The sequence below is a fragment of the Dipodomys spectabilis genome, unplaced genomic scaffold (genome assembly GCF_019054845.1).
Source record: "Dipodomys spectabilis isolate Male_0828 unplaced genomic scaffold, ASM1905484v1 ptg000361l, whole genome shotgun sequence".
Taxonomy (NCBI): Eukaryota; Metazoa; Chordata; class Mammalia; order Rodentia; family Heteromyidae; genus Dipodomys; species Dipodomys spectabilis.
Genome location: NW_024871038.1, coordinates 1,591,332 through 1,602,062, shown reverse-complemented (window position 1 = coordinate 1,602,062; position 10,731 = coordinate 1,591,332).

Below are 10,731 nucleotides of genomic sequence, written 5' to 3'. Positions count from 1 at the left end.
TTTCTCAGGGTCAATTTCTGGGGCATGATCGACCTGGGATGTATCTTGGCTCCCAGATACTCCACCACTCTGCCTGTTTGTATTTTTTCTGGCGCCGGATAAAGACCCTGTTCCCTTAAGGCAAAAACCAATTCTGCATAGGCCTTTTGTAGCCCAGCCTCTTCCTTATGAGCTATCAAAATGTCATCCATATAATGGACCACCCTGAGTTTTGGATGCCTTTTTTTAACAGGAGCTATAGCCCTGCCGACAAACAGCTGACACATAGTGGGGCTGTTGGCCATACCCTGAGGCAGCACGACCCACTCATATCTTTGGTCAGGTTCCTCATGGTTACAAGAGGGCACAGTAAAGGCAACGTGCTCACAATCAGCGGAATGCAAGGGGATAGAAAAGAAACAATCTTTTATGTCTATTACCATAATAGGCCAATGGGCAGGAAGTGCGAAAAGCAAAGGTAACCCTCTTTGTATAGGGCCCATAATTTGCATCTGTGCGTTTATGGCACGCAAATCATGAAGTAATCGCCATTTACCCGACTTCTTTTTTATCACAAATATTGGAGTATTCCATGGTGAAACTGAGGGTCTCACATGGCCCAGGGCTACTTGTTCTTCTACCAGTTTATGAGCGGCTAAAAGCTTTTCGGAGGATAGAGGCCACTGAGCTACCCATACCGGTTCCTCCGTCTTCCAGGTAATGGGAACTTGATCCTCAGCGGCCCCTATGAAAAACCCAGCCCATGTCTATCAAGTTTTTGGTGGACATCAATAGGCTCTTTACGGCCTTGCAAGTTTTTTCCCAGTCCTTGCCCTGGGCAGTAGTCCATTTGTAACATCATTTCCTTTGAGGTAGGAGAATATTCATTACTAAGGCAAAACCCCATCTCTTTTAGTAAATCTCGATCTCACAGGGAGACAGACAATTCTAAAACATAAGGTTGGATGTTTCCAGAGTGTCCCTCTCCATCCTTCCAGTTGAGGGGTCTTGCACTTATGTCAGGAGCTTTGGCATAGCCCAACCCTCTCAGGGTTTGTTCTGAGGCCTGTAATGGCCACCCTCTCCGCCAATCCTTTTTTGCAATAATGCTACGATTGGCCCCTGTGTCTATAATCCGTTTTTCCTTCAATCTCCAGTTCAAGCATGGGTCTCTGGTCTAGATCCAGGGCTAGGTACACTGACTCAATTCCGGAGGAGGCAAAACCCTTTCCACCTCTCTCAGACTGTATGGCAGGAAATTTTTCATGTAGGCTAGGCAGGAGTAACAATTGGGCAATTCTGTCTCCAGGGGAAATTGCTACAATGCCTTTTGGAGCTTCTACCATGATTTTAACTATACCTGTATAATCTGGGTCAATAACTCCTGGGTGAATTTTAAGCCCTCTAAGGGCAACGGAAGACCGGCCAATTAGTAACCCCACTGTGCCCCGTTCCAAAGGACCTTGAAAATCTGACTCTACTAACTGAACGCCCATTTGCGGGGTTAGTACGAGTCTGGTGGTGGCGCGGAGGTCCAGTCCCGCCGAGCCTGTAGTGGCTCTCCGCGGTTCTTGGGATGCATCAGGGTAGGCCATCCTTCTTGGGAAATTTCCTCATTTGGGCTCTCCATTGCCCCATACATTTGCGGGCCCTGGGGACGGGGCCCCCTCTGCCCGTTTTTTGGCTGCGTGATGGGGCCCAAGGGCTGGCCGTTAACATCTTTGACTGATCTACATTCATTGGCCCAATGTTTTCCTTTTTTACATCTGGGGCACAGCCCTGGCTGTTTGCCCGTTGTAACTCCTCCAGCTCTTCCGGTTCCTTTTCTCTCTGGACAATCTCTCTTGAAATGACCAGCCTTGCCACACTTGAAGCATGCTCCAGATGTCACTCTAGAGCTTCCCCCCACCTATTTGAATACTGGAGTACTGCGGCGGCAAGGCCTGCATTAGTTAGAGGTCCTCCCAGCTCTCTGCACACTTTCATCCATGCCTCCAACCCTCTATGTTTATACGGGGTAATGGCAGCTTTACATTCTCTGGTGCATTGCTCATAGACTAATTGTTTTATAAGAGGCATGGCCATGTCAGGGTCCCCAAAAATTCTGCCTGCTGCTTCCACCATTCTGGCCACAAAATCCGAAAAAGGCTCGGTAGCCCCCTGCAGGATCTTGGTGAGATTGCCGCTAACTTCCCCCTTATTTGGTAGTGATTTCCACGCCTTAATGCAAACATCATTTATCTGTTGATACACTTCAGGGGGATATCCTGTCTGAGCATTAGCAAAGCGGCCTTGTCCTAAGAGCATGACTCTGTCCCAAGCCTGGTGTCCATTCGCTTGATTGATGGCTGCCTGCTCATTACAAAATTCCAGCATAAATGCCCTCCAATCCAAGTATTGGCCTGGACTCAAACATGCCCGTGCTAGGCTCGCCCAATCAGAGGGGGTCATGCAGTATCTCTTTATAGCTTCCACTTGAGCTAAGGTAAAAGAGGCTGTAATCCCATACGTCCGAACAGACTCAGCCAGGGACTTAATTACTTTAAATTCTAGAGGCTCATGGAATCTCTGTTGATTATCGTCTTGAAAAACTGGGAAGGCGAGTTCTGCTCGAGCAGTTCGCCAAGTGTCCGGGCAAAATGTATGCCCATTGGCTCCATGTCGATATGGAGGAGGATCTAAAGGGGTCTGACAGGAAGTTCTTTCTATGTCCTCATTAAGCACGGGTTGGCATAGCTTACGTTCCCCCTTTTTTATATGGCTCCTTTTCATCTGTTGAATAAGTGCTCTCACTTCTTCCTCTTCTAACTCGCTGGAACTTCCTCTTTCTGATTTTAGCTCAGACAGATCTGGGTATAGTCGCCCCCTTTTGCCCTGTTCACTGTCTCCCTTTTCACTGATCGCCTTCTCTGACCTCTCCTCCTGTAACTGCTCCAGTGCTGACTGTCCATTTTCTATAACCTCACAGCAGCGCTGGTCCTCCAGGCAGCCCCTAATCAATTTCCAAATAGGGTGGACTCCTGTCTTTAATCGCCCTGTTCATAGGCAAAGTCCAAATCCTTCCCTAATTTGTCCCATGAGGCTACTGTAAGGCTCCAGGACGCTATGAACCAAGGAGCCACAATATCGCATTCATCAAGGAACCTCTGTAAGGTACCCTTCTTTAACTTTAGTCCTTTTGAGCGTAGTAGCTCTTCCAGGGCCAGAAAAATTGGATGTGACGTCGCGGCGCCAATCTCAGTTATTAAAAATTTTGTTTTCTTTTACTTTCACTTTAGGCCTGTATTTTATTTCTTCCCGGGTTCCCGCTCTCTCTTTATCTACAGAGAAGAGCCCCATATTATGCCCGCTTTAATCGTGGATTCCCACTTACCTGGGAACATACCAGTGCACCACCCTGACTGCCAGGAGTTCTGAATCCCTTGTGGAGTTAGTTCCCCGTAAGGGCCACCATTTGTCGCGACCGCCTCGACCAGCAAGGAAGACACGACCCGGGATTCTTCTCCAAGCAGTTTATTCAGGAACCTTATCTGCAAGCTTCTCTTCCCCCTGCACCCGCACTCCGGTTCTAAGCCTCCTGGATGGCCAATCCCGAGGTGCCACACGGCATATACTAATAGGGTCGCAAACACGGAAGCAAGCCAGTAGCCAAGCCATAGCCATATAAGGAGTTTTTTTTCACAGAGAGCACTCGCCATCGGGAAGGCGGAAGGCGGAAGCCAGCGCCATCTTTGGTCGCGGCCCCTGCAGCTCTCCACAGGTCTCATCAACTCTCGGTTTGTTGGTCATGGGGCTTGAACTCTGGGCTTCGGTGCTATCCCTCAGCCCTTCAGCTCAAGGGGAGCACCACTTCCAGTTTTCTAGTGGTTTATTGTAGATAAGAGTCTCATGGACTTTCCTGCCCGGGCTGGCTTTGAACCGTGATCCTCAGATCTCAGCCCTTGACTGTAGTGCTCTACCAATTGTGCCACAGTTCCACTGCAAGCTTTTTAGTAGTGAACTGGAGAGGAGAGACTCATAAAATTTCCTGCTCAGGCTATCTGAACTAAATCTCAGGTCTCAAGCCCCTGATTAGCTAGTTATAATTTTGAACCTCCAGAACCTTGTGATAAAGTATTGTTACTGGAGACAGTGGGGTTGCAACTTTTAGTCCACCTTCACAACACTCTATATCATAAAACAATAACAGTAAAACCTTATATCAAAATACAATAATAAGAAGTAATTAGAATACAATTTAGTGATATAGTCTGCTAACGTAACTTTCAGGAAACCTTGGTCTTAATGATTTAGCATCACAAAACCAAACAAAATGAGATAATTTCAGTAGACTCTACAAATTTTTAAATTCCATCTTAATAATTTCAAAACATTATAAGAAACAGGAAAACATTCACACTTATAAGGAAAATGTAAAAAAACATGAAAGATGGCAGATTATGAAATGGAAAAGTTACACTGCAGGAAAATTATTGCCATGGTGAATATATGGTGGTGTTGTCATGGTGAATAAATGATAATGTTCCTCAGAGCAGCAATACATAAATATATATTTACTACACATAGTCTAACTTGTCTATCTCTATCAACTTCCAATCTCCTAGTGCACATTATCAATGTATTCATGTTTATTGTACATTCAAAAAAATATCTAGCAGAGTTAGGAGGTTACCAAAATACATTAGCTTTAATGTTTTAGGAGATAAACGTGCTAATTATATTGACTATTCTATATCTTAAACATGTAGTGTGTTATCATTGTATCTCTAAGTATATACAAACACTAATTCAGAAACGGAATACAACAACAATGTTTTGAAGGCACATGCCTGTAAAGCTACCTATGTGGGACATCATTTCAGTGTAGTTTTACCTGCAATGCTCCCCAACCTCTGGCACTGCGTGATGGAATATGTCTATCATCCCAGGTCCATGGGGAGCTGAGAGCAGGAGGATTTCAATTCCATGCCATTCTAGGCAAGAACTTCCACATGGCTCCATCTCAACCAAAGAAGGTTCAATACTATCACCTATCTCCCCCACCTAGGTGAAAATAAAAATAAGAGCTTTGTAGTATAAGAAACAAACAATATTAAAAGAAGCCAATAGAAACCATCATGAACAACACAAGCCTAGTGTTTGTTTCTCATACCTGTAATCCTAACTATAGCTAGGACTATATATGTGAGCCAGAGGCACTAAGCAGTTCATCATATTAAAAATGACTATTTGAGTGCTTTGATTCCGAGGTCTTTGATCTATTTGGAGTTGATTGTGGTGCCGGGTGATATATAAGGATCTAGCTTTAGTTTTCTACAAGTGATTAACCAATTTTGCCAGCACCATTAACTAAAGAGGGGGTCTTTCTTCCATTCTATGTTTTTAGCTCCCTTATCGAAGATTCGATGGCTATATGCCTGTAGGTTCATTTCTGGGATTTCATTTCTATTCCATTGTTCCTGAGGAAACTTCTTGTTGCAGTACCAAGCTATTTTGATTACTATGGCTTTTTAGTAGCGTTTGAAATTTGGTGTTGATATTCCTCCAGCACTGTTTATTCTGCAAAGGATTGTTTTTGCTATTGGGGTCTTTTATTGTTCCATATAATTTTTTGGATTGCTTCTTCTATTTCCTTGAAGAATGAGGTTGGAATATTGATAGGTATCACATTGAATTTGTAGATAGCCTTGGGAAGTATTGCCATTTTCACGATATTGATCCTTCCAATCTTGGAGCATAGGAGGTTTTTCCACTTTCTAAGTTCTGTTTTGATTTCCTTTTTCATGTTTTTTAAAGTTTTCATCATAGAGGTCCTTCACTTCTTTGGTTAAGTTAATTCCTAGGTATTTTATTATTTATGGGGCTATTACGAATGGAGTTGCTTTCCTGATTACAGCCACGTTTTTCTAATTGTTGGCATACAGAAAAGCCATTGAGTTTTGAGGGTTAATTTTATACCCTGCCACTTAGCCAAAGTATTGAATCAGCTTGCGTAATTTGGGAGTGGAGTCCATGAATAAGAGAAACCCTAGGTCACCTTGCCACAGGCCAATATTTTTGTAAAAGAGACCCAGAAACACGATAAATCAAAGAATGGTTGGAGAAATTGGATTGCATGAAATTGCAGAGCTTCAGAAAGGCAAAGGACAGAGCTAGCAAGATCAATAGAAAGCCCACATACTGGGAGAAGATCTTCACTAGCCATACAAAGGACAAGTGTCTCATATCTAAAATATACCTGGAACCCAAAAAATTAATCCCCCAAAAACAAATCCTCAAAGAAACAACTACCCAATAAATAAGTGGCCTAAGACTTAAAGAGAAACTTCTCCGAAGAGGAAAGAACGATTGCGAATAGACACATGAAGAAATGCTCAACCTCCCTACCCATAAGAGAAATGCAAATCAAAACATCATCAAATCAACAACCGCCTCACCCTAGTTAGAATGGCTATAATCAAGAACTCTAATAACAATAGATGCTGTAGAGGATGTTGTAAAAACGGAACCTTACTGCATTGTTGGTGGGAGTGTAAACTTGTTCAAAAACTTTGAAAAGCAGTATGGATGGATGTTCCTCGAAAGACTCCACATAGAGTTCCCCTATCACCCAGCAATCCCACATTTGGGCATTTACCCTAATGATCACAAACAAGACAATACTAATGTTACCAGCACAACTATGTTTATTGAAACATTATTTACCCTAGTTAAGATATTGAACCAACCCAGATACCCCTCAGTAGATGAATGGATCAAGAAAATATGGTCTATATACATAATGGAATTCTCTGCCTCCATCAGAAAGAATAATATTGCCCCATTTGTTAGGAAACCGAAAGCCTTGGAAAAAAATTATATTAAGTGAAGTAAGAGAGGCCCAAATAAACAGGTCCCATGTTTTCCATTATTTTCAATAACTAGTATATGTCTGAGACTAGCAGAAAAGGTCAGATAAGCTGAAGTTAGGTGAAATGAACCCCAAGATAAGGATTCAAATGTTTTTATTTTTCTTTCATGCGATTGTTTCTAACATATTTATGAGATTATTTCTTTGTTTCTTTGTATGCCCTTCTCCCACTTTATAACCCCTGTATTTGATGTTGGTATAATTTGTGGAGGGGAAGGGAAAAAACAAATTGCTTAAGTAGGGATACAGTTGGACCCATTGCAACAATGAGATGTACAAGATGTTATGTCGGAAAACGAACTTTACAACTTGCCTGGTGGGGGGGAGTGTGGGGTGGAGGGGTGGAGAGGTGTGTGTGGGTAAGATAAGAAGGGATGGGAAGGATAAACAAAGCAGGGGGCAACAATGCTTGATAAGAAATGTGCTCATTACCTTGCCCATATAATTTTAACCCCTCTCTACGGTATTTTCACACACACAAAAAAAAGACAATTTCAAGCCAGGTGCCAGTGACTCATACCTGTAATCCCAGCTACTAATGAGACTGAGATCTAAGGATCACAGTTCAAAGCCAGCCCAGGAATAAAAGTCCCCATAAGACTCTTATCTCTAATTAACAACTCAAAGGCCAGAAGTGGCTCTGTGGCTCAATTGGTAGAGTGATAACTGACTTGAGCACAGAGTCTCAGGGACAGTGCCCAGGCCCTGAATTCAAGCCCCACAAATGACAAAAAAATATAAATAAACATTTAAATGTCTGAATTTCTTGTGAAATGGTAACCTCACTGTACACACCTTAGTAACAATTACATTTTTAAAAAGAATCAGAAATCCCAAAGCCATGGGTACTTATGATGTGCATCTTCTTTCCAGAATTTCAAAGTCCCATAATCTGAGCTGGTAGCACACAGGTTGTAGTCCAGGGTGATGAGAAAATATGAAGCCAGAGATCCTTTCAGATTGTCCCACCAACTCTTTTATTACTTTAAACAAAAAACAAACAAAACAAAGGAAAGCAAACAAAATAGACTTTATGATTAGTTAAGGTGCTATTAAAGATTCCAGGCAGAATTATATTGTTAAATGATGATTCAGTACATATGTTTTGTAGATACTGAACTCACATGTGTCACAAAAGTATCCATGGATTCATAACTAGAAACGCTTAAGTGTGAAGTATATTAGTTAGGCGAGTTTCATTAACTAGTCAATGAAAGAACACCACATGGTATTCAGTCAGGTTTACTAGTTTACTTACTGAACTGCTGCCCATGCTATACATGGTAGAAAGGCATGTACAAAAAATGGGGCGACCCATCCTCGGGCGAGGACATATCTAGGTGAAGAACCGGATGAGGTGTGGCCAGGTCGGGGAAAATTCTGGCCACACTGGATATAGATGTTACTTTAAGGCCTGGGACGCACCTCTGGTTAGATGGAAAGTGTTACCAGAGGCTGAGCGGGTTGTGACTTAGCAGGAGGGAGAGGTGCCAAATACCTAGGTAACACTTAAAGGGTGGAAACTTAGTCAAGAAGTGGGAAGGTGTCTGCAAAGGGTTTGCATAGCCTGGGGCAGACTTAATACAAAATACAGGTAGTACCTCTGCCATGTGATTCCTGACTCCGAAAAATTCATTCTCAATAATTTTCTTTCTTTCTATCTTTCTCTTTCTTCTTTCTTTCTTTCTTTCTTTCTTTTTTTCATTCTTTCTTTCTTTTTTCTTTCTTTCTTTCTTCCTTCCTTTCTTCCTTCCTTCCTCCTTCCTTCCTTCCTTCCTTTTTTCCCTACCCTCTCTCTTTTTTTTTTTTGGTTGGTTGTAGGGTTTGAACTCTGGGTTTGGGCACTGTCCCTCAGCTCTTGAGCTCAAGTCGAGCGCTCTACCGCTTGAGCCACAGCGCCACTTCTGGTTTTTGAGTGGTTTATTGGAGATAAGGGTTTCATGGACTTTCCCGCCCAGGCTGGCTTTGAACTACAATCCTCAAATCTCAGCCTACTGAGTAGCTAGGATTACAGGTGTGATCCACCGGCGCCCAGCTCTCTCTCTCTCTCTCTCTCTCTCTCTCTCTCTCTCTCTCTCTCTCTCTCTCTCTCTCTCTCTCTCTCTCTCTCTGCTCTCTTTCACTCACCCTCCGTCTCTCCCCTACCTCAGTATTCTCAACTCACAAATAATGAATACTTGCTGAGTTGAACTCACAGGCTGGGAGAGCAGCTCAATTGGCATATTAATGTTTCCTTATACTTCTACCACAGGTCACTGGAATCAAATAACGAACACTCAGCACATGACATCTCAAGCCTTTTGGAGGAGGAAAGCAAGCATGCTCACTGCATTCTGTGAGGTCCACCCTGGGCAGGTGGGGCAGACTCCTCCCTCCTCTTGCTAAATCTCAGCCCACATTCTGCATCTGTAGAGGTGACTGCCTCCAAGAGTCCCAGTAACTCAAGTGACACAGTTACAAGGCAGAGACTTAGCTTCTTGTGGTACTGAGATTAATGGCATGATTCAACATGATCCAGTAGTTTGTTGAGATTGGGACTTCTTAAATTTTTGGTTAGGCTATGTTCAAATTGTGATCTATTTATTTCTGATTGCTAACCATGATTATAGATGTGAACCAGAACATCAGACCATTCAAAGTTCTTTATCCCTCATGGAAGACATGAAGTTTATTTTACCAAATGACATACAAGTTGACAGACAACAAAAGTAAATCCTTAATTCTGGTCAAGTTGTGTTATTAATGTGAAACAAAATTACTTAGCAAAATATCTGACTACTGCGATTATACTTTCAATCTTACCCTACACTTTAATATCAAATCACTTATATTAGTCAATGATTCACTCAAATTACCTGTAATCATTTATGCCTCTCCTATCTTCTAGAAGTAGGGAGAACTGGAGCTCACACAATTAAATAAAGTGGTAGAATTTGAGAGGATCACAGTTCTGAATCAGTCTAGGAAGGAAAGTATCACCCATATCAACCTACTAGGTAGGGATATTGGAATGCAATCATGATCCCTGCTTTTGCGGCTGGATGCAAAAATTGCTACTCTATGAGTAAAGTAACTTAAACTAGAAAGGATTGGTGGAGTGACTCCAGTGGTGGAATACTTATCTGGCAAACACAACATCAAAACTCAAATCAACTTCCTAAAGATAAAATAAGACAAGGAAAGAAAGAACAACTCATACTGAGCATGTGTTCAATGTAAAGATTTACACTAAATTACTGTAGTTATAAATGCCATCATTTATTTCTAGGAGCACACACATTTTTGTCAAGACTAAATGAAAAAATAACACCATATATATAAAGCTTTGGTAAAACACAGGTCTAGCTTACAATGGTGAACACTTAAGTTTGCATGTGCAGTGGTCTTGCAGGGTTGTTAAGGTTTATGGAAGTCCATCATTTTGACATGATGAAATTACCTAAACATGCATAATCATACAGTTCACTGGATAGATACTGCTGATATATATATATATATATATTGCACACACATGTATGCATTTATATATTAAGTGACAGGTAAATAAAAATAAAAAAATTTATAATGAATAAATTTAGTGAACAGATAACTTTTCCAAAATATTACTTTACATGAACCAGTTCGTCTCTTAAAGTCTCCAATGCTATATCACACTTACATGGTTGCTGATCCCCTTCAGCTTTTTTATGATATTATTTTTTCTTTGTTTTACAGGTGAAAAGCCTGCCAATAAATATACTTTCATGACATTCCTTTCTTTAGAAAATGCAAAGTACGTTATGTTATCTGGCTTTTTATGTATCATCAATATAATTTTTTTATAATTTCAAGTACATATTGTC